The sequence below is a fragment of the Anomaloglossus baeobatrachus genome, chromosome 5, assembly GCF_048569485.1.
Source record: "Anomaloglossus baeobatrachus isolate aAnoBae1 chromosome 5, aAnoBae1.hap1, whole genome shotgun sequence".
Taxonomy (NCBI): domain Eukaryota; kingdom Metazoa; phylum Chordata; class Amphibia; order Anura; family Aromobatidae; genus Anomaloglossus; species Anomaloglossus baeobatrachus.
In genome coordinates this window covers 226,741,056-226,766,040 of record NC_134357.1, presented here as the reverse complement: position 1 = coordinate 226,766,040, position 24,985 = coordinate 226,741,056, and the positions used below count along the sequence as shown (strand labels likewise).

Here is a 24,985-nt window from a genome sequence, read left to right as displayed (position 1 = left end):
AGACCACTTGACGAACAAATATTAACCAGGTATATACTGTATGTAGTTTTGTATTGGACATCATTAATTTTTACATTATTTAAACAGTATATATCTATACATATTTTCTCTGCACATATCTCACTCCGCCCTTATTTTTACTACATGTTTGTGTGATCAATTTTTCCCTACCCTGATTTTTATTATTTTTTTTAATTATTTCAATAAAATTGATTGATCTGACCCTTTGTCAGCTTTTTTTGTGACTATCCTGTTTAGGTTTTGTTCTGATGGTTTTGCCATTATTGTCTAGTTACACCCTTATGTATTTAAAAACTGCAACATTGTTGTGGTATAATGCATAGGGTGTCTTGGTACTTATATCTCATTCATTAGCATGTTAGCATGCCCACAGGAGCGTGCTTACATGCTAAGGGGGCCAACTAGCCAAGGGAAGTACGCCCTTGCGACTAGTCGCTTGCCTCATTAGCATATCATATGGGATCTTTAGAAATACTTTTTCTAAAGATCTCTTTATTTATGCTACTAGATACAGGGACTGTTAGGCAGGGATTAGCAATATGCACCCAGAACTGATAGTGGTTCTGGGGGCATATTGCACCTGACAGGTTCCCTTTAAAAGGAATCTGTCAGCAGGTTTTTGCTATGTAATCTGAAGACAGCAATGGTTAACACACAGATTTCAGTGATGTGTCTCTTATAACACTGTGTTTTGTTATTTACCTGTTATGTTTGTTTTAGCCTCAGGATATTATCATTGCTGAAATAGGTCAGCTAGAGTTCAGCTATTTTGGCATTCCCTTGCTGTAATTAGCAGATAACAGTCTATAGAAATGTACATACAGAGCTTGGGGTGGATGAGTGGGGGGGGCAGCTTTTTGAGCTCTGCTACATGCTTTAGCTATACAATAACCAAAGGAGAAAGAATGGGTATAGATGCCGTGCTTCCGTGGTGAATACCCTATTTTGCTCTTTGTTTTACTCCAGCAGGATAAGACCCTCTATTGCACCTTTTTTTCCTTCAGCAAACTACATGCTATGTCTAAAAACTCAGATTACTGAGTACAGTGGTTCTGACACAAATAAAGTAGAGACCTTGAATCCAAAGGTGTACTGTCTCTACATTGTGCTGCTCTCAGATGAGGTAGCAAAAACCTAATGACTGATTCCCTTTAACACGAATTGCAAACTCAGTTTAGTGGCAAAACCTACTGTTTGTAATAAACCAAAGACAAGTTACATGCCGTACCTCAACACAACTAATATTAAAGTGGCATTTGGGATTTGAATTTGGAGAAACCACTTGCTAGAACTACTGCAGTCACAAAATCATACAACCCCCTGAACAGAATCCTTCATCTAACCCCATTCAGATCTCAAAGAAAAAAGAAGAAATCTGGGTCCTCCATAAGTTTCTTGCTTTATTTAATCCATAAAATATGGGTAGGGCAGAGTATAACTATTCATATTCATTTCAGGTGGATGCCCTTGATCACTGAGTATACCCAAACACAATTTTCAGATGTCCGTGTTTAATCAGGTACCAGTCACACTCATGGTTATAGTCACACGTGTGTCAAACGTGTGTCAAAGGTGTGTCATACGTGTGTCACACGTGTGGCACATGTGTGACATCCGTGTTTGCATACGTGTGACAGGTACCGGAGAAAACACGTGTCTGAAATAAAAAGATTTTCCATATTTACCTGCTTTCTTCGGCTCTGCTGCCTCCCGATCTTGACCGCCGCTCATTATATTCATCGATTATTCACCGCACTGACGGGCTGGAAGCCAGATCAGCGCTGGATACAGCACCGCCAAGGACAGCACTGGGGACAGGTGAGTATTCTGCACAGGTTCAGTCTGGCCCGCCGGGGTACCAGGCAATCCCCCGGTAGGCTCCGGGCCCTCATTGGGCCCCTGTGCCTTACATAGCACGGGGCAGTGATAGCGCCGTGGTGCCGCCGGTTTTTCGGGGCCGGCGTTATGTGCGGTCAGACTGTGCAGGGCCCCCCACGCTCTGATGGGCCCCCCTTCCCACGCTCTGAGGGCCCCCCAGTCTTTTAATCACAAACTGCAGCGATAACACAAGTTCCGTATTACCACTGTAGTTTGTGCGGCTGCAGAAGGACCTGTGGTGACATCACAGTCATGTGATATCACCCTATGTACTGCACTGCGGAAGTCCCAGGCCGCGCCGCTATTCAAATGTACGCGCCTCTTTCAGACGCGCGTACATGAGAACAGTGCGGCCGGTGACAGGACTGAGGCGGAGGAGGTGCTCAGCCCCGCAGCGACACAGCGTCCGTAATCACACTGCGCCGGAGCAGCAGAGGAGAGGACGCGCAACGCTGCAGGTAAGCACTCAGCAGCCGAAGAAAAAAAAAAAGTATCTTCTCACCTCTCGTCCTCGTTCCCCGCGCTGTCCAGCTGCTCCTTGCAGACCGCAGGACACAGCTCCGGCTGTGTGCTCCCGGGTACATCCGATGGCTGCAGGACCTGGCGCTGATCACCTGATGCGGTCACCTGACACATCAGCTGATCGTAAGTCTCGAGGTAACGCCGGCTTAAACGATCAGCTGATGCCATCAGGAGACTTCATCAGTTGATTACCGGCAGCTCCTGCAGCGATTGGACGTGTCTATATTTTTTTTTTTTCTCACTGATGCATCAGCTGCTTGTATAACCGGCTTTTATACAATCAGCTACTGTGTCGTGTGATTCAGGGCGTTGAACCTGACACATCATCTGATCACCTTCCAGCAAACCGATCAGATGATATTGGATCCGGATTGGACGGCGCGGGACCCTTGACCCAGGATTACTGCGGAGGGGGGTTCTTTATTTCATTAAAGATGGAGTCATTAATTGTGTTGTGTTTTATTTCTAATAAAAATATTTTTCTGTGTGTTGTGTTTTTTTTTTATCTTTACTAGAAATTCATGGTGGCCATGTCTAATATTGGCGTGACACCATGAATTTCGGGCTTAGGGCCAGCTGATAATATACAGCTAGCCTAACCCCATTATTACCCAGCGAGCCACCCGGCATCAGGGCAGCTGGAAGAGTTGGATACAGCGCCAGAAGATGGCGCTTCTATGAAAGCACCATTTTCTGGGGTGGCTGCGGACTGCAATTCGCAGCGGGGGTGCCCAGAAAGCTTGGGCACTTTGCACTGCGGATTGTAATCCCCAGCTGCCTAGTTGTACCTGGCTGGACTCGAAAATTGGGCGAAGCCCACGTCATTTTTTTTTTTTTAATTTCATGAAATTCATGAAATTAAAAAAAAAAGGGCTTCCCTATATTTTTGGTTCCCAGCCGGGTACAAATAGGCAGCTGGGGGTTGTGGGCAGCCCGTAGCTGCCTGCTGTACCTGGCTAGCATACAAAAATATGGCAAAGCCCACGTCATTTTTTGGGGGGCAAAAAACTCCTGCATACAGTCCTGGATGGAGTATGCTGAGCCTTGTAGTTCTGCAGCTGCTGTCTGCTCTCCTGCATACACTATTGGATGGAGTATGCTGAGCCTTGTAGTTCTGCTGCCCCTGCCTCTCCCACCAGCATACAGTCCTGGATGGAGTATGCTGAGCCTTGTAGTTCTGCAGCTGTCTGCTCTCCTGCATACACTAGTGGAGAATGAAGAACATATTGAAGAAGAAATGACATCAGACCTTTTTTTTTTTTTCAACAATCTTTAATGGCATTGTTCACTGATTAAAGAACGCAATGAGCAAAAACGCACCAAAACACAGCGTCAAAAAAAATGCAGTGTGTGAACTTAACCTAACGTGTGTGTGTGTGAACAACAGCATAATAGGGGACAGGAAGGGGACTGGAATGAGAATTTTACTAAAGGATGGGGGACCCATTCATACACTGCACAAGGATGGGGGGGGCATTCACACACTGCACAAGGATAAGGGGGACCCCATTCACACACTGCACAAGGATGGGGGAGGGCCCATTGACACACTGCACAGGGATGGGGGTCCCATTCACACACTGCACAGGGATGGGGGTCCCATTCACACACTGCACAGGGATGGGGGTGCCCATTCACACACTGCACAAGGATGGGAGGCCCATTCATACACTGCACAAGGATGGGAGGGACCATTGCTACACTGCACAAAGATGGGGGTTGACCGTTGCTACACTGCACAAGGATGGGGGGACCATTCATACACTGCACAAGGATGGGGGGGACCATTGCTACACTGCACAAGGATGGGGGTTGACCGTTGCTACACTGCACAAGGATGGGGGGACCATTGCTACACTGCACAAGGATGGGAGGGCGTTTGTACACGGCACAAGGATGGGGGGGACCCGTTGCTACACAGCACACAGGGATGGGGGGGCCCGTTACCTATATACAGATCTCCTGTTTATAAAGTCATCTGTGATCACTGTATTACCTGTACACTGACACTATATACAGAGCTTCTGTGTATAATGGCGCTGATGGTAATATTAATGTTATTAGTATTGTGGTTTTTGTTCATGATCATTTATTGTAGTATTCGTCACTGTGTAGTAGTAATATGTGGTCTTGTCATGGTTTGGTGGTATTTGTCTCTTGTATGTAGTATTATTTGGTAGTCTGGTCATAGTGTCATGGTATTTCTCCCTTGTATGTGGTAATATTTGGTTACTATGTGGTCTAATTATGGTGTGTCGGTATTACTCTCTTGTATGTGGTTGTGTTTGATCACTATGTATTGGTAATATGTTATCTGGTCATGGTGTGGCGGTATTACTCTCTTGTATGCGGTGGTGTTTGATCACTATGTATTGGTAATATATTATCTGGTCACTATGTGGTGGTAATATGTTGTATGGTCACGGTGTGGCGGTATTTCCCCCTTGTATGTGATATTATTGGTCTTGGTATAGTGGATTGTGTTGTGTCTGGAGGTCACTTTTTCTCTCTATCAATATGGGGAAGATTCTTTATTTCCAATAGTTTAAATATTTGAATGTTTAATCCTTCGCTGTCGTGTGATTATTACACTGCGGCAAATATGCACTTACAGAGGTTCTCCAGTGAAAACAAGTAATCTCCTTTACTAAGGCCACATGCACACAGTATTTGGTGAGTTTTTTACCTCAGTATTTGAAGCCAAAACCAGGAATTGTAGATCAGTAAAATGAGAGGAAAAGTATAATAGAAAGATGGGCACCGCTTCTGCATTTTTCACCCACTACCGATTTTGGCTACAAATGCTGATGTAAGATACTGACCAAATACTGAAAGTCACACATCCCACCCCACAGAGGATGACTGGAGCTGCGGTCACACATCCCACGCCACAGAGGATGACTGGAGCTGCGGTCACACATCCCACCCCACAGAGCATGGATGGAGCTGCGGCCACACTTCCCACCTGCTGCCGCTGCATTGTATAATGGGCATATAAGTGTCCTGACAGGATAAAAGTTTCCCAATCCTCCGGTCGGTGCGGTTTCCACTGGTCTGGTTCCACCAATCAGTAAGTTATCACCAACCTACCCTGTGGATTGGTGATAACTTGTCACCAAAGATCCCATTACTGCAAACTACTGTAATTGTACAGAGTTATTGTGTGTGCACAGGAGATGTGCAGGAGCCACCTGTGCTTTACAGTTGGCGCTAAACTATAACGGGCATAGCAGCTAATAGATATTTGTATGTAGCTGTAGGGTGGGCCCCTAGAGTTATTTTCCCTGGTAGGCCCCAGACACCCCAGTCCGACCCTGATTCTGCAAGCACAGTGACATCCAGGAGGTCATCGGAGTTCCCAACAGTGCCGTAACTATAAACTTCGGGGCCCCGGGGCAAAACTTCATAGTGGGGCCCCTCTACATTTCAATTACTAGAGGGTGTGCGGAACGTGGTGAAGCCTGCTACACATTGTTGTATACAACACACATACTTCACCACGTATAATTGAATAAAGACGGCGTAGTGGTTGTAATGTAAACAAACATCATGCAAATGTAACCAATCAAATCATACATACGATTCTTATCATCATTCTCTGTCAAGTGGTTTTCAACATCCAGCCATGCTGCTAAGTTTTTCGAACTTTTTTCAGCCTCCAAGTTTCTTCTTTTCGCAGTCTGTCTTTTTTTATTTCCACTTGGCTGGTGCCGAATTCGTTTCATAATAAACTCTTTTATTAACACACACAATCACAGTACCGTATTTTCCGGCGACGGCGTATAAATAAGACTACTTTTTAACCCCTGAAAATCTTCTCAGAAGTCAGGTGTCATCTTTTACGCCAGGTGCAGGGCGCCACAGCCACCTACTAGCAAAGAGACAGTGCGGCTGCCCAGGATATGTGTACTGTGTCCAGCCGCTCTCTCCAGGAGGAGAGAGACTGGAGCTGACATTTCTGCCTCCCCCAGCAGGCGCCAGACATCAAATACAACCCCCGACCACAGGTACAGCAGCAGCCACTATTGCTCCCTCCCGGTTGTGAGGAGAGTGGGGGTTGTACACAGCTCTAATTATTGAAAACAAGAGGAAGATGACTGAGAAGATTCAAAATAGATACTGCATGACCCGGAGTCGGGAGGAATGTGTGATTATGGAGACTTCTCCCTCCTTCCCTCCCTCCCCCTCACAGCAGTATAGAACTGCAGACTGGAGAGGGGCAGGGCTTCTCACAGTTTGTCACAGAGATATTTATGTCTGCTGAGACTGTCTGTGTCCTTTCAAAACAAGACCTCAGTGTCAGTGCACGTTGCATCGTGTCCGCTGCCTGAACTATTGGCTGAGTCACCGCCTGGCGCGACACCACACAATCAGCTAACAGTCTACTGTCTGCCATAGAGCTCCTGTTACTAAGGGGTACTTCTCACATAGCGAGATCGCTAGCGAGATCGCTGCTGAGTCACGTTTTTTGTGACGCAGCAGTGACCCCATTAGCGATCTTGCTCTGTGTGACGCTGTGCAGCAATCTGTCCCCTGCTGTGAGATTGCTGCTCGTTACACACAGTGCTGGTTCATTTTTTTGACGTTGTTCTCCCGCTGTGAAGCACACATCGCTGTGTGTGACAGCGAGAGGGCAACGATCTGAATGTGCAGGGAGCCGGCGTCTGGCAGCCTGCGATAAGCTGTAACCAATGTAAATATTGGGTAACCAAGGGAAGCCCTTTCTTGGTTACCCGATATTTACCTTGGTTACTAGCGTCCGCCGCTCTCAGGCTGCCAGTGCCGGCTCCCTGCACACGTAGCTGGAGTACAGATCGGGTAAATAAGCACAGCGGTTTGCTTATTAACCCGATGTGTACTCTGGCTAGGCGTGCAGGGAGCCAGCGCTAAGCGGTGTGCGCTGGTAACAAAGGTAAATATCGGGTAACCGAGCGCTTGGTTACCCGATATTTACCTTAGTTACCAAGTGCAGCGTCGCTGCTGGCTGGGGGCTGGTCACTGGTCGCTGGTGAGATGTGCCTGATTGACAGCTCACCAGCGACCATGTAGCAACGCACCAGCGATCCTGACCAGGTCATATCGCTGGTGGGATCGCTGGAGCGTCGCTAAAGTGTGACGGTACCCTAAGCGAGATAGCGTTTCCCCATTTAAAGTAAACGAACAAGAAACATTTACGCTTGCACTTTCATGGATCTTTTGGTTATTTTTATTAACTTTAAACTTGAATGATATAAGAGCTGGATATTTTCTGAGAAATTAAAGTATTAAAATACAATTTTTTTACCATCGGTTTGGGGCCCCTTGTGTGGTTGGGGCCCTGGGGCAGTGCCCTGGCTGCCCCGGTTGTAGTTACGGCCCTGGTTCCCAATGAACTCTGATGACAACCTGATGACCCCCGCGACACCCGCGCTACAGCTTCACGGGTTCATCAGAGTCCATTGGGAACTGTGATGAGTCCCCTATGCTGTCCCCACGATGCTTCGGCTACCAGGTTCTCACTACACACACACACACACACACACAAGTATACACTGAGCACATATACACACATATGTATACATACATAGCAGACACACATGGATACACCGAGCACATACACACACTTAGCACGCATGCATGTATACACTGAACACACACACACTGCTGTATACTCACCCAGCGATGCGGCCCCGGCACTGAAGTCCCCGCGATGTTCCTGCTTCCAGCTCCACAGGGCACTGAATATACAGTGAGTATAATGAGCGGCGATAAGAAGCGGGAGGCAGCAGAGCCGGAGACAGCATCGCTGGAGAGAGGTAAATATAGAAAATCTTTTTATTATTATTATTATGTTTTCTCCGGTATGTGTCACACTGACGTCACACGAATCACATCAGTGTGCGATCCGTGTGACATCCGTGCTGCCGGAGAAAAAACAGACATGCCTGGGTGTGTGCGTGCAGGGTCATGAGAGGTCCACGGTCCGTGTGAAAACACGGCCGTGTGAGTAACAGCAATCCATTTTAAAAATGGATGTCACACGTACCTAAAACACGGACATCTGAAACCAGCCTTAAAAACAAAAAACACCAAGGAACGCCCAAGTCAGAAAATCATTACCCATCATTTGATTTCACATGTTTTTCTAGTGGAAATTTCAAATGGACACAGCAAACCAGAAAAAATAGAAAAACACATAATATTATACAAAACAGGATACATAGAAAAGACCTATACTCCATGATATAAAAACCTTTTTTCAATAACCACAATTATGATAATACTCAAAAATTATTATGGCATAATATTATATATGATGTGCAATATGCAATATTTTTTCCCAATAAGGCAATATTCACGGGAAAATGTATAAACCACTATCTGATTCTCATGGAATCAATTATCATATATGAATATGTATGATTCAAATTCTAAACCAAAATCCTGTAAATATTATAGTCATTATAGAAAATGTACAAATAAATAAAGTAATAAATAGATATAGGATCCAAACACAAAACATCCAAGAACATCAATAAATGAAAAAGGTATCATCCTTATACCGTAATTCATTCTGCCTGGATATTTAGTATTAATATCCACTATCCAGAAAGCGTCCCTCAGTAACAGCTTTTGTTTCCAATCTCCACCTCTAATAGGACGTTCTACCTTCTTAACCCCAAACCAGATTAAATCTTCTATGCTGCTATTATGTTTTTTCTACAAAATGTCTTGCAGCTCCCGAGTATTTGGCATTATTTTTTAGAATATTAGCAATATGTTCCGCTATTCTCCTCTTCACTTTCCGAACAGTACATCCAATGTACCGCTAACCGCATAATGTGCAAGTAATGCAATACACAACGAATTTGTACATTTTCTGCAATGACTATAATAGTCACGGGATTTTGGATTAGAATTTGAATCATACATATTCATATATGATAATTGATTTTATGAGAATCAGTGAGTGGTTTATACAGTTTTCCCGTGAATATTGCCTTATTGCGAAAAAAAATATTGCATATTGCACATCAGCACATCATATATAATATGTCATAATAATTCTTGAGTATTATCATAATTGTGGTTATTGAAAAAAGTTTTTATATCTTGGAGTATTGGACTTTTCTATGTATTCTGTTTTGTATAATATTGTGTGTTTTTCTATGTACAGTGGAACCTCGGTTTATGAGTAACTTGGTGTGCGAGTATTTCGCTTTATGAGCAAAGCTTGCTATAAACTTGTAACTCAGTTTACAAACAATCTTTACTGTACGAGAAAATACTCACCGCACACACTTCCGGTTACATACTTTCACCGTGCTCTGACCCGCTCTTGCAGTCCGCACAAACACGCACAAACAAACAGAAACACACACAAACACGCACACATATATATTATGCTCACCTTACCTTCCGTTCCCTCGCCGGCCTCCTGGTTCTTGTAGTCCGCAGGTACAGGATGTGTATCTGGTAACTATCGCGACGTTGGATGAACTTCTGCTGTCAGCCGCTTCTCAAAGGCAGCGCGCTGACCAATCAGAGGCAAGTGGCTCCTGCGTATGATGTCTGCTGCTGACACGCTGACTGGGGAAGCTGCGGCAATGGTTAACCTATACACATCCTGTACCTGTGAACTACAAGAACCAGGAGGCAGCGAGGGAATGGAGAGTTACAGTAGGTGAGCATAATGTGTGTGTGTGTGTGTGTGTGTGTGTTTGTGTGTTTGTGTGGAATGGCACAATAGGGGACCAGGATGGGACATTGCACAAGTTGTGGAACGAATTGTCTGAACTTCCATTATTTCCTATGGGAAATTTTGCTTTGCTAGACAAGTAACTTGTTTTACAAGCAAACTCCCAGAACGTATTGTTGTCATAAACCAAGGTTCCACTGTATTCTAGTTTGTTGTGTCCATTGGAAATTTCCACCAGCACAACATGTGAAATCAATTGTTGGGTAAAGATTTTCTGACTTGGGCGTTCCTTGGTGTGTTTTTTATTTTAGATGTGAGTTCATTCCTGTTTGGGTATATTCAGTGATCAGGGGCATCCACCTGAAACGCGTATGAATAGTTATATTACGCCCTACCCATATTTTATGGATTAAATAAAGCAAGAAATTTTACATTAGGAGGACCCAGATTTCTACTTTTTTCTTTGCTATATTACCGCCAGTCTGCAGTGAAGAAATGGGCTACGTCTAACTAATTTACCACAGAAGGATATTACCTGCACTTGGTGAGCATACATTACCTTTTTTACCCATTCAGATCTCATTGAATTACATACGTACGATTCAACACATACCTATTACAGTCTATGGGACTGTTCATAAGACAGTTTATTTTTGAGGGGAAAAAATCACAGAAATATGTTCAATTTTTATCAGTACAAAGAATTAGGTTAAAAACATCCGTGTCTGGGCAGCTAGACTAAAATATATAACTAGAATTGCCACTCAGCAGTATCTGCTTTTCATATATTCCCATTACAAAGTCACTGGTGTGCATACCTTCTCTCCATATACCGCTGGACTTGTGTGATTCATTTGATTGTGAGTAAACTAACATCCCCTGGTCCGACCGGGCGCGCCGACCCTGCAAGCCACCATTCTCAGCACAGACACACTGGGCCCCGGGCATCTATCCCTACCCACGGAGGGGTTAATATCCAGATGCTATCCCATCGCCCCCGGGTGCTCCCCAACAGCAGCGGTGGTGCTACATCTCACCACACACCATGGGTGGCGTCACGAAGTACCTACGGCAATCCCCGTACATAAACGTCCCCTTTCATTCGAAGTGTCTGCGCGACCCCCGGGTCCGGAAAATCCCTCAAGCCACACTGTGGATCCAGATCCGAGGAGCCCGGCTGCTGATGTGGAGGCGGCACACTTACGGTCTTCCACTGATCCCAGGCCTTGCAGGAACTGCTCCACAAGCATCTTGTTCTCCTCCTGTTCACTGATGTCGTTGATCAGTTTCAGAGTCCGTAGCGCTGCTTGCGGTCTCAGGGCGTAATCTCTGATGCTATCCTGGTGGCGCTGTTTGCAGCTGTAGAACCTCATCCTCAGCTTAGCTTCAGTGCGGGTCTCAAATGCAGCTCCCAGCCATTTAAAGACGGCGGGGACCGAGATTCGATCCTCATTAGTCCAAGTTTCCACTTCCAGCTCAGCCTGTCAGCTGACCGAGTACCACAGACGCCCGCTGCCGGCCGGTCAGGGCATTCATATTAAGGACTGTGCAGATCTTCCGCTTGAATCCCTGCAATGCATCAGGTAGGCCATCATATTGCAGGAGCCAGGCAGCGCCAGGCACGTAGGGTAAGGTGATCGGCCTGGTAGGTGCGACCGCCTCGGTCCTGGGTACCGCCGCTCTTGCGACAGGAGCAGCGCCCGCTGCATCCACTTCACCCTGGTCTGGTGGGGGTAGCGCTGCGACGCTTCCATCGTCCGGCGCGGACATCTTCACGTTCCCCCTTGGTTTTTGCCAGCCACTCACTTTCACGCTGAGGAACTCTGGGAACTTCCGGTTCCGGCCACATTCTCAGGACGAAGGGCGGGGCTTCTGCTTTGCGTGCTTTTGGTCTGGAAGATGACGTTTTGGTGCCAAAGATGGCGGAAACTGGCGGGAACGGGATTTTTGACACCGCAGCTCAGATTCCCATGCGCTTGTCATCCAGGTTAGTGGGTCCTGTCCGAATCCTGTTCGTGACACCAAAGTTTTTGGGGATCTACCGCCCCAGCAGTGGTCGAACCGCTTGGATCCGAATGTCACTACTCGTGGGTCGAGGGTCTCATATCCAATTTCAGCATCCAAGAAACCCAAAATTGAACTGGATAAACTTCTAACACTAACGTAACTCAATAACATGATTCCTGTGTTCATAAAAATGAATCACCAAATCTTTTCATTCCTTATCTGCCTGGAAAGGTGTTACCTGTAGTCTCTGATCTCATGTACAGCCCCAGCAGCGGTCGAACCGCTCGGATCCGAATGTCACTACTCCTGGCTCGAGGGTCTCTGGACCCGGGGGCTAAGGGTCACACCCGAGTGAATAAGGGGGCTATTTACAGGGGAGTTAGATAGTTCATGACGCCACCCGTGGTGTGCGGTAATAGGGAGTACCGCCGCTGCCATTGGGAGTACCCGGGGTGATGGAGTGGGGCAGCTAGATGTTGTTACCCTCCACGGGTAAGGGAAGGCCCCGGGACTCTTGATGGTGGTATGGGGTGCAGGGGGAGCGCAGGCTCGCTGGTTGCAGGGGTTAATCAGGTACTCACTCAGCAAGAAAGCAGACGCTGACAACGTGGTAAACCAAGTCTCTGGGTGCCGCTGCCCTCTTGGGGGAGCTTGTCCGGGTCCTGTCCCCTTCAGCACTGCCTGGTGGTTCATGACCTGCCTCTGGGCACAGTATTTTAGTGTCCAAGTGGCCAGTAAGCTTGGAGCTTACTGGGCCCCGCTCCCCACTGTGGCTAAGTAGAAGAGCTTGCTCTCAGGAGCTCATGCTTGGGATTTCAGTGGGCTGCTTTGCTTGGAAAGCCCTATCCCGCTCGTTGCGCTAGTGCCCCCGATCTCTAAGCTTCATGGGAACAGTCCATAGAGGCCTCGTCCTCCGCAGGTTAATTGCAGGGTTGCTTGAAGCCTCTCCCCGACCTAGGGTCCGTGTATCCTGACATGGCTTCAGTCCCGGACCAGTGACTAGGCTCAGGCTGCGGACCGTCCTCCAAGACGACGAGGGTTGTAGGCTTACGTCTTATGGCCATAACGCTAACAAAAAACCTCAAAAACTTTTTTTGTACAGGATACAGCCAGGCCCCTTTTTGTTAGGCCTTGCTATCAGAGTTTCTGTCCCTACGTAGCGCGCAGTGGGGGTACGGCTTGGCAGCCCGCCTGATCTAATAGTATGGGCGTCACCTAATAGGCTGCGGGTTTGTGACTGTGCGTCTGCTAGTGTGAACAGTGCTCTATGCAAGTCACCAGTGTGCAGTTTTACCATCCAGCCATCACCTCCTCCATATTTGGAACTGAGTGTGAATGGCTCCACCTGCACCTGTGTTGCCTCCACCTAGTGGGGGTTTAGCTGTATCCTGCTGGAGTAGTAGTAGTCTTTTGGCCTGGGCAATATACAGCTGCAATTCCATCTTGCTGTAAGTAATGACAGGTCCCAGGCACCTAGCCTCAATCCCCTGCAAGCGGGAGTACGACTCCTCTAGATCCAGACCACCATCTGTTACCTAGTCTTCTTCTCCCCTGGGAGCTCCAACTCCCAGCTTCCACACACTTCATTCCCCTGGAGCCAACTGCTCTCCTTGCTCCCCTGGAGCCAACCAACTCGTCACCTCCCACCTCCCTGCCTGACCCCTAGGTGGGCGGCCTTATTCCAGCTTAGGAGCCCACTGGTGTGCCTGACAGGGTGTGGTGTGAGGTGTGACTAGGATTTGTATATGCTGGTGGAGGCAGTACTGCAAGATGGGGACCCAGAACGAGAGATGAGCGATGTTTGAATCAAACGGTTCGCCAATTTAATGTTCGAGTGATTTTGGGGGGTGTTCGAGTCACTCGACGAACTCGAACGATTTGCTAAAAGTTCGGTAGTTCGAGTCACGTTCGAGAACGGTTCGATCACCAAAAGCATGGCTTTTCACAGTAAGTATGTGCGCACCTTGCGTATCTGCATGCGTCCTGCGTCCCCAGCACAATCCCTCTCTCTTTCCTACCGATCACAGGCGCCTCGCTGCACGGCTGTCACAAATCTGCGGTGTCTTTTCCTCTTTTGAAAATGGTTGCCACTTCATTAGTCAATCAGTTATTCCGTGCTTTCCCCGCCCACCGGTGCCCATGATTGGTTGCAGTCAGACACGCCCCCACGATGAGTGACAGCTGTCTCACTGCAACCAATCACAGCCACCGGCGGGTGGGTCTATATCGTGCAGTAAAATAAATAAATAGTAATAAAAAAAAAAAATTTCGGTTCCCTGCATATTTGAAACCAGCCAGGATAAAGCCACACGGCTGGAGGCTGGTATTGTCAGGATGGGGAGAGCCACGTTATGGGGAGCCCACCACCCTAACAATATCACCCAGCAGCCGCCCGGAATTACCGCATCCATTAGATGCGGCAGTCCCGGGACTCTACCCAGCTCATCCTGAATTGCCCTGGTGTGGTGGCAATCGGAGTAATAATGAGTTAATCATGGCAGGCGTCTCCCCGAGACCTCTTTCATGATTATACTGTAAGTGAAAGTAAAGAAACGCACACAGCGAAAAATCCTTTATTTGGAATAAAACAAAAAAACACCTCATTTACCTCTTTAGTAATCCCCAAACAACAATTCAAGTCCGAAGTAATCCACACGACACTGTCAGCTCTGCTACATGAATATGCAGGGAGCACCGAGAACACGATCGTTCTGTATTAGCTCCACGTAGCACCTGAAGTGAATTGCGCTGTGACCGGAGACTTCAGTCTGCAATGCAGACGTCAAGATTACCAAATCTGCCTATGTTTTTCATTAGAGCCAATGGCTCGTTGGTTAGAGCTCTCACCTAAGAAACATTAGTTCACGAGTTCAAGTCCCGGCCGTCCCGATAAAGAATTTAAATTATTATAATTATAATTTAATTTAATTATGCACTGAGGGGAGGATGATGGGGGTTGTAATGCCTGCGTGTGTGCAGTGATGAGTGCGGTACTGCCGGTGTTTGCCCGCCCATCCAGTATAGAGCTAAAGATTACCAAATCTGCCTATGTTTCTCATTAGAGGCAGCGGCTCAATAGATAGAGCTACCGCCTAAGAAGCATTAGTTCACGAGTTCAAGTCCCGGTAAAAAATTTAAATTATAATTATTATTTATTTATAATTTAATTTAATTATGTACTGAGGGGAGGAGCCGGACATCAGCTGTGAGCCGCGGGACACACCTCTAAAATCAGAGCAGTTCACGGAATGAAGCTGCATTGCTCTCTCTTCTCTCTCTTCTCTCTTCTCTCTCTCCCTCCCCCTCTCTCTCTCTTTTTCCTCTCTCTCTCTTTCTCTCTCCTCTCTTTTTCTCTCTTTTTCTCTCTCTTTTTCTCAGTCTCTCTTTCTCTCTCTCCTCTCTCTCTTCTCTCTCTTCTCGCTCTCTCTTCTCTCTCTTCTCTCTCCCTCTCTCTCTCCCGCTCTCTCCCTCTTTCTCTCTCCCTCTCTCTCCCTCTTTCTCTCTCCCTCTCTCTCTTCTCTCTTTCCTCTTTCTCTTTTCTCTCTCCCTCCTCTCTCTCTTCTCTCCCCTCTCTCTCTTCTCTCTCCTCTCTTCTCTCTTTCTCTTCTCTCTCCTCTCTCTCTTCTCTCTACTCTCTTCTCTCTCTCCTCTCTCTCTCTCTTCTCTCCTCTTCTCTCTCTCTTCTCTCTCTCTCTTCTCTCCTCTTCTCTCTCTCTCTTCTCTCTCTCTTCTCTCTCTCTCTTCTCTCTCTCTCCCTCTCTCTTCTCTTTTCTCTCCCTTTTCTCTCTCTTTTCTCTATCTTGCCTCTCTCTTCTTTCTCTCTCCGACCTGGCGATGATCAGCTGATGCGGTCACCTGACGGAATCAGCTGACACTATAAGTCGAGCGGTGAGGCCAGCTTTTTACCACCCGGCCGGCTACACTATCAGCTGATGCTGTTGGACAGGAGTCTGCACTGAAGTGTGTAGTTTTGTTTTTTTTGCACTGATGCATCACCTGATTGTATAAAAGCCGTTTATACAATCAGCTACTGTGTCATGTGATTCAGGCCCTTGAACCTGACACATCATCTGATCGCTTTGCCTTCCAGCAAACCGATCAGATGATATTGGATCCGGATTGGACGGCGCGGGACCCTTGACCCAGGATTATTACGGAGGGGGGGTTCTTTATTTCAATAAAGATGGAGTCACTAATTGTGTTGTGTTTTATTTCTAATAAAAATATTTTTCTGTGTGTTGTGTTTTTTTTTATCTGTACTAGAAATTCATGGTGGCCATGTCTAATATTAGCGTGACACCATGAATTTCAGGCTTAGGGCCAGTTGATAATATACAGCTAGCCCTAACCCCATTATTACCCAGTGACCCACCCGCCACCAGGGCAGCTGGAAGAGTTGGATACAGCGCCAGAAGATGGCGCTTCTATGAAAGCGCCATTTCTGGGGTGGCTGCGGACTGCAATTAGCAGCAGGGATGCCCAGAAAGCTTGGGCACCCTGAGCTGCGGATTCCAATCCACAGCTGCCTGCTGTACCTGGCTAGCATACAAAAACATGGTGAAGCCCACGTAATTTTTTTGGCCAAAAACTCCTGCATACAGTCCTGGATGGAGTATGCTGAGCCTTGTAGTTCTGCAGCTGCTGTCTGCTCTCCTGCATACACTAGTGAATGGAGCATGCTGAACCTTGTAGTTTTACAGCTGCTGTCAGCTCTCCTCCATACAGACAGCAGACAGCAGCTGCAGAACTGCAAGGCTCAGGATACTCCATCCAGGACTGTATGCAGGAGTTTTTTGCCCCCCAAAAAAATTATGTGCACTTCACCATGTTTTTGTATGCTAGCCAGGTACAGCACGCAGCTACGGGCTGCCCCCAACCCTGGGAACCAAAAATATAGGGAAGCCCTTTTTTTTAATTATTTCATGAAATAATTTTTAAAAAAAATGACGTGGGCTTCGCCCAATTTTTGTGTCCAGCCAGGTACAACTAGGCAGCTGGGGATTGGAATCCGCAGCTCAGGGTGCCCAAGCTTTCTGGGCACCCCTGCTGCTAATTGCAGTCCGCAGCCACCCCAGAAAATGGCTGAGCCTTGCAGTTCTGCAGCTGCTGTCTGCTATCTGTTTGTATGGAGGAGAGCTGACAGCAGCTGCAGAACTACAAGGCTCAGCATGCTCCATTTACTAGTGTATGCAGGAGAGCAGACAGCAGCTGCAGAACTACAAGGCTCAGCATACTCCATCCAGGACTGTATGCAGGAGTTTTTTGCCCACCAAAAAAATGACATGGGTTTTGCCATATTTTTGTATGCTAGCCAGGTACAGCAGGCAGGTACGGCTGCCCCCAACCCCCAGCTGCCTATTTGTACCTGGCTGGGAACTAAAAAAATAGGGAAGCCCTTTTTTTAATTATTTCATGAATTTCATGAAATAATTAAAAAAAAAATCGACATGAGCTTCGCCCCATTTTTGTGTCCAGCCAGGTACAACTAGGCAGCTGGGGATTGGAATACGCAACACAGGTTGGCCCGAGCTTTCTGGGCCTTTCTGCTGTGAATTGCAGTCTGCAGCCGACCCAGAAAATAGCACTTTCATAGAAGCGCCATCATCTGGCGCTGTATCCAACTCTTCAGGAGCCCTGAAGCCTGGTGGCTTGCTTGGTAATAATGGGTTAATACTACCTTTGTTTTACTAGCTAGTATTAAGCCAGAGATTCTTAATGTCAGGCAAGTTTGACCCGGCCATTAAGAATCTCCAATAAAGGGTTTAAAAAAAAGACACCACACAGAGAAAAAATACTTTAATAGAAATAAATACACAGACACACTTAGAAGACCATGGATAGAAGAGGGATGAAAGGGAGTAATTAACATGGAGTCTCTGTCTTCTTTCTCCTTCAACCCATGCAGCTCTGCTACATCAGACAGCACAGCATGGGAGGAAGAACGCTGCTGATCTGTGCAGTCTAATCACTTAGTGAGTGAGCAGAAGCTGCATGCTGTAAGCGGGGACGTCACCGTTGACAGGCGGGTTGCTATAGCAACGGTGATCTCCGTTATTCACCGGCTGTGGCATCCAGTCTTTGCATGTGGGCTCACTCTGTAAAGAGTGACGACATGCAGGAACGGGGAAGCCGACCATGTGCCAGAGCATCTCGCCGGTGCATGGAGATACACAAACAAGCACCGCGTACCGGAGAGATGCACTGACAGGACCTAGCATGACATCTAGCCATGTGACCAGTCTGTAGCCAATGAGATAATAGACACGTGACTGGTCACATGCTATTGCTATGATGTCACAGAAGGTGCTATCATCATTGCTGGTTACCGGGAGGACGCAGCGATTATAGGAAGGAAAAGCGGCAGGAGACCGAGTGCAGGACGCGTCGCGGGGACCTGTAAGTATAATGGCAATGTTTATTAACTGTATGTGTATATGTATAATGTGTTTTTATGTGTTTGTGTTTGCCTGCCATTGTTTTCAATGGGATTCGAATGGTTCATCGAACGGTTCGTCAAACAGAGCCTCCTTTCAACAAACCGAACTCGAACGCTAGGGGGTGGCTCATCTCTACCCAGAACCATGGGGGGTTGAATCCTGCACTGGAGAGAAAGAGCGTGCAGTACCCTGTGATGACCTGACTAGTCCAGGGGCATCAAACACATCTTTGTTTTAAACCAGGGGTGGGGAACCTTTTTTGTGCCAAGGACCATTTGAATATTTCTGCCATCGCTCAGGGGCCGCACAAAATTTTCAACTTGAAAATTACCCCACTATATTTGGTCAAACAATTGGTGGAGAAGCATATACTATACATCAGAGGAGATGCTTAAGGCATATACATCAAAGAGGGGCTGGGGACATATACATCACAGGAGCCACAGGGTCATATAGATCATAGGATACGCTGGGACATATACATCACGGGAGATGCTGAGGCATATGCATCACAGGAGAGGCTGAGGCATATACATCACAGGAGAGGCTGAGACATATACATCACCAGGAGAGGCTGGGGCATAGACCTTTTATTCTTTATTTATCTTTATTTTTTTTTTCATATAGCGCGAACATATTCCACAGCGCTTTACATACATCAGGAACACTATTCCCATTGGGGCTCACAATCTAAAATCCCTATCAGTATGTTGTGGGAGGAGACCGGAGTACCCAGAGGAAACCCACGCAAACACGAGGAGAACATGCAAACTCCTTGCAGATGGTGTCCTTGGTGGAATTCGAACCCAGGACCCCAGCGCTGCAAGACTGCAGTGCTAACCACTGAGCCACCGTGCCGCCCTGGAAAGGTTGGGGCACAGATATCACAGGTGACGCTGGGACATATCTATAACAGGAAAAGCTGGGGCATATACAGTTGAAACCAGAAGTTTACATACACTATCTAAAAAGATGCATATGCATGTTATTCTCACTATCTGACATGAAATCAAAATAAACCTTTCCGATTTCAGGTCATTAGGAACCAAAATTATTTATATTTGTCAAATGCCAGAATAATGAGAGGGAGAGAGAGAAATGCTTTAAATCATTTTTATTACTTTCTGCAAAGTCAAAAGTTTACACACTTTTCATTAGTATTTGGTACCGTTGCCCTTAAACTGTGTGACTTGGGTCAAACATTTTGAATATGCTTCCACAAGCTTCTCACACTATTTGGTAGGAATTTGGGCCTATTCCTCCTGACAGAACTGGAGTATCTCAGCCATGTTTGTAGTTTGCCTTGCCTGCACCTACCTTTTTAGTTTTTCCCATAAATTTTCAATAGGATTAAGATTAGGGTTTTGTGATGGCCACTCCAAATATTGACTTTGTTATCCATAAGCTAATTTGTAACTAGTTTGGCATGCTTCGGGTCATTATCCATTTGGAAGACCCGTTTCCGCACAACCTTTAAATTCCTGGCTGATGTCTTGAGATGTTGCTTCAGTATTACCACATAATCTTCATTCCTTATGATGCAATCTATTTTATTATTTTGTAAAGTACACCAGTCATTCCTGCAGAAAACAACCCTACAACATGATGCTGCCACCCCTGTGTTTCACAGTTGGGATGGTGTTCTTAGGTTTCAAAGCTTCTCCCTTTTTCTTCCAAACATAACGATGGTCATTATGGCCAAACAGATCATTTTTGGAGACGTACTGTGGTCTGACAAAATTAAAATTTAAGATCTTTGTTCCTGTGTGCATTTGCAAACATTAATTTGTGTCAGGACTCTGTTTTTTTGTCTATCCTGTTTAGGCTTTTTGCCCTTTTCCAAGATGGTGTCCCCTGCTTCATTCTTCTCCATGTGTTCTGTGTCCTCTTGCCTTTATAATTCCAGTCCAGCCTCCAATCCTCTGCTTGAGTATTCTGCCTGGTTTCCTCCTCCATAGTGGTGTCTCAAGTTTCTCCATCTACCCCAGCAAAGTCTGTGTGAATCGCCTGTTACTGCTCATCAGAGGTTCTGCCAACGTCTGCCCCCCTGCTGATTCCAGCTTCTGATGCCTAGCCCCTGCTGTGGTTCTTGCCTGACCCGCCTTGCTATCATGTAAGCCGGCTTGTTCTGCTGCTTGTTTTTTGGACACTTGCACATTGCTCTGCCACTTGTTTTTTTTTGCACTTGTTTGTTTTTCACGTGTGTTACAATATAAACTTTATCACCTATAAACTGTGTTCAGTTGTGTCATTGCTCCACACAAACAGATTCCTGAGTAATTGATTATAATTGTTACAATCTGTTTTTTTATGTTTCTTTTGAGTAATGGCTTCTTCTTGGCAGAGTGGCCTTTCAGCCTATGTTGATACAGTAATCATTTCACTGTGGATAATGATACAATCTTACCAGCTTCTACCAGCATCTTCACAAGGTCTTCTGCTTTTGTTCTTGGGTTGATTTGCACATGTCTGACCAAAGCACATTCATCTCTGGTACTTAGAACCCATCTCCTCCCTGAGTAGTAAGATGACTAGACATTTCCGTCTTGTTTGTACTTGCGTATAATTGTTTGTACAGATGAACGTGGTACTTTCAGGTATCTGGAAACTGCACACAAGGATGAGCCAGAGTTGTGCAAGCCCACAATTCTCTTCCTGACATCTTGGCTGATTTCTTTTTACTTTCCCATGATGCTACATAAAGAAGCAGTAAATACATCCACAGGTGTGTATCTAATTAATGCAAATGTTGCCAATAAACCTATCAGAAGCTTCCAAACACATGACCTCATCATATGGGTCATCTTGTATTGCTTAAAGGCATAGTACTCTTAGTGTATGTAAACGTTTGACTTTGCAGAAAGTAATAAAAAATACCTTACAACATTCTCTCTCTCATTATTTTGGCATTTGGCAAATATAAATAATTTTGGTAATCCTAATTGACCTAAAACAGAAAAGGTTTATTCTGGAGGCATATATATCACAGGAGGGGTGGAGGCATAGACATCACAGGAAAAACAGAGGTATATACTGTACATCACAGGAGATGCTGAGTCATGTACATCACAGGAGACGCTGGGGAATAGACATCAAAGGAGATGCTGTGGCATATACATCACAGAAGAAACTGGGGGCATATACAGTACATCAAAGAAGGGGCTGAGGCATATACATCACAGTTGGGGCTTAGGCATGGCATATACATAACAGGAGAGGCTGGGGAATCTATACATCACAGGAGACGCTGAGGCATATACATTACATGAGATGCTAGAGCATAGACATCAAAGGAGATGCTGGAGCATATACATCATAGGAGAAACTGGGGACATATACATCACAGGAGACACTGAGGTATGTACATCACTGGAAATCACAGGAGAAGCTGAGGCATATACATTAAAGAAAAAGCTGGGGCATATACATCACAGGAGACGCTAGGGCATAGAAATCACTGAAGATGCTGGGGCACAGATATCACTCATCATAGACATCGAAGGAGATGCTGGTGCATATACATCATTGGAGATTCAGAGGCATAGACATCAAAAGAGACTCTGTAATATAGACATCACAAGAGACAGCGTTTACTTCTCCACGCAAGTGCTTGCAGTGTAAAAGGGGTTTAAAGGACCAGCAGCTTGCCCAAACTCTGCTGTCCCCAAGAATCTTCCTAGGTGCTGCAGAAAAGGTCATGGGGCCACAAGCTGTAGCTTCCCCCACCCCTGACTTAAACAATTGAATTGAAGATCTATATTCATTCAATCTAATTTTAATGGGCCTAGGCCTTTGTCTGACATTTGCTTGTCCATATGGGCATTTTATCAAATATATGAAATTTTTGGCATAGCATGGGAAATAACATGAGGCTGGTATTTTATTTTGTTTTAAAGCGATTAATCCCCTTTAATATCAGAGTTACATTTCTAGCAGCTAGTTCACAGAAATGTACCTTTCTTTTCAGTCACCTGAGCTGTCTGTCTAAAATATTTTTTTGTTGATCTTGTAACATCATTTATTTACTTTTTATCAACATGTGATTTTTCTCTCCAATATGCAAAAATCAGCTCAGTACTAAGCAATTTCCCAAATTTAAGTTATTGTCTATGGATGAGCTAAAACTTTCTAATTCTTCAAATCAAGGAAATATGTTAACAATAGACATCAAACCTGATTAGCCTTATTCCTCAAATTTGCACACAGTGCAATTCTGTCACATTCTATTTTTCCTCTTTTGTAAATCTTTGATAATACTTAGATACCTCTATAACCTACAATATTGGTAAGGAAAGAATATCTAACTCATTTTCACCTAAAACCACTTACATCAGCATTGCTTTCAAAAGACTTTGGAGAAATCTGTCAGTTGCTGATAGAACCGCCCTCTGGAAAATAAATGTCCCAGAAAGGGCATAGGCCATTCTATAGCTGGGTTTACACACTGAGACTTTCTAGCGATCCAACCTGCGATCTCAATCTAGCCGGGATCGCTACAAAGTCTCTGGTGAGCTGTCAAACAGGCAGACCTGGCCAACGACCTAACAGCGATCCGGACCTGCAGAGCGACTAGCTGGTCGTTGGGGACGTGTCAAAAAAGCAGGTGAACTTCACCCGACTTCATTTAATGCCGCGCGGCTCTGTGTGCCGTGTAAATAAATAAATAATTAAAAAATCCGGCGTGCGGTCCCCCCTCTATTTTAATACCAGCCAGATAAAGCCATACGGCTGCAGGCTGGTATTCTCAGGATGGGGAGCCCCACGTTATGGGGAGCCCCCCAGCCTAACAATATCAGTCAGCAGACGCCCAGAATTGCCGCATACATTAGATGCGACAGATCTGGGACTGTACCCGGCTCTTCCCGATTTGCCCTGGTGCGTTGGCAAATCGGGGTAATAAGGAGCCCACGGCTGCCAATAAGTCCTAGATTAATCATGTCAGGCGTCTCCCCGAGATTCCTTCCATGATTAATCTGTAAGTGACAGTAAATAAACACACACACCCAAAAAATCCTTTATTAGAAATTAAAAACACTAACACATTCCCTCATCACCAATTTATTACCCACAACAAAGCCCTCCATGTCCGGCTTAATCCACGGTCCTCCAGCGTCGCATCCAGCTCTGCTGCATGCAGGTGACAGGAGCAGCAGAAGACACAGCCGCTCCTGTCACCTCCACGCAGCTAATGAAGAGAGCTGTGTGATCGGCTGAGCTGTCACTGAGGTTACCTGGATCCAGCGGTGGCCGCGGGTAACCTCAGAGACAGCTCAGCTGATCGCGCTATTCCCTTCATTAGCTGCGTGGAGCTGACCGGTGCGGCGGTGAGTAGCGCGATCAGCTGCTGTCACTGAGGTTAATCGCGGCCACCGCTGCATCCACCGCTGGATCCAGGTAACCTCAGTGACAGCTCAGCTGATCACATGGCTGTCTTCATTAGCTGCGTGGAGGTGACAGGAGCGGCGGTGTCTTCTGCTGCTCCTGTCACCTGCATGCAGCAGAGCTGGATGCGACGCTGGAGGACCGTGGATTACGCCGGACATGGAGGGCTTTGTTGTGGGTAATAAATTGGTGATGATGAGGGAATTTGTTAGTGTTTTTTATTTCTAATAAAGGATTTTACGGGTGTGTGTTTTTTAACTGTAATTTACAGATTAATCATGGAAGGTATCTCAGGGACACGCCTGACATGATTAATCTAGGACTTATTGGCAGCTATGGGCTGCCAATAACTCCTTATTACCCCGATTTGCCAACGCACCAGGGCAAATCGGGAAGAGCCGGGTACAGTCCCAGAACTGTCGCATCTAATGTATGCGGCAATTCTGGGCGGCTGCTGACTGATATTGTTAGGCTGGGGGGCTCCCCATAACGTGGAGCTTCCCATCCTGAGAATACCAGCCTGCAGCCGTATGGCTTTATCTGGCTGGAATTAAAATAGGGGGGGACCGCACGCTGGATTTTTTAATTATTTAATTATTTATTTTACTGCACAGTATAGACACGCCCACCGGCTGCTGTGATTGGGTGCAGTGACACAGCTGTCACAGCGTGTGGGCGTGTCTCACTGCAACCAATCATAACCCCAATGTCGCTGGGGAGGTCGCTGTAACGTCACAAAACCGGTGACGTTACAGCGATGTCGTTTGCGATGTTGCAGTGTGTAAAGCCACCTTATTAGTCCCTGCCCATTGTTCCAGCTTATCTAGTTCCTTCTTAATCCTTTCTCTTTCTTCTCTAGTGTTAAACTGGGTTTACACACTGCAACATCGCAAACGACATCGCTGTAACGTCACCGGTTTTGTGACGTTACAGCGACCTCCCCAGCGACATTGCAGTGTGTGAAACCTATCAGCGACCTGGCCCCTGCTGTGAAGTTGTGATCGCTACAAATCGTTCAGGACCATTCCTAGGTCCTTTGTTTCCCGCTGTGCAGCATGCA

The 24,985-nt window shown here is 46.2% G+C and overlaps 1 protein-coding gene across 3 annotated transcripts in view; it reads left to right on the top strand.

Annotated features, from left to right (window-relative positions):
* SMTNL1 (smoothelin like 1) overlaps positions 1-24,985 on the top strand; it is a 549,144-nt gene that overhangs the window by 433,392 nt on the left and 90,767 nt on the right. Inside the window, exon 6 of one of the 3 annotated variants that reach the window (XM_075349141.1) lies at positions 20,450-20,704. The exons of 1 other annotated variant lie outside the window; for it this stretch is intronic. The gene's annotated coding sequence lies outside the window, so the exon portion shown is untranslated. Of the gene's footprint in view, positions 1-20,367; positions 20,705-24,985 lie in introns of those variants that run through there. One more of the 3 variants, XM_075349139.1, reaches the window with a different exon arrangement.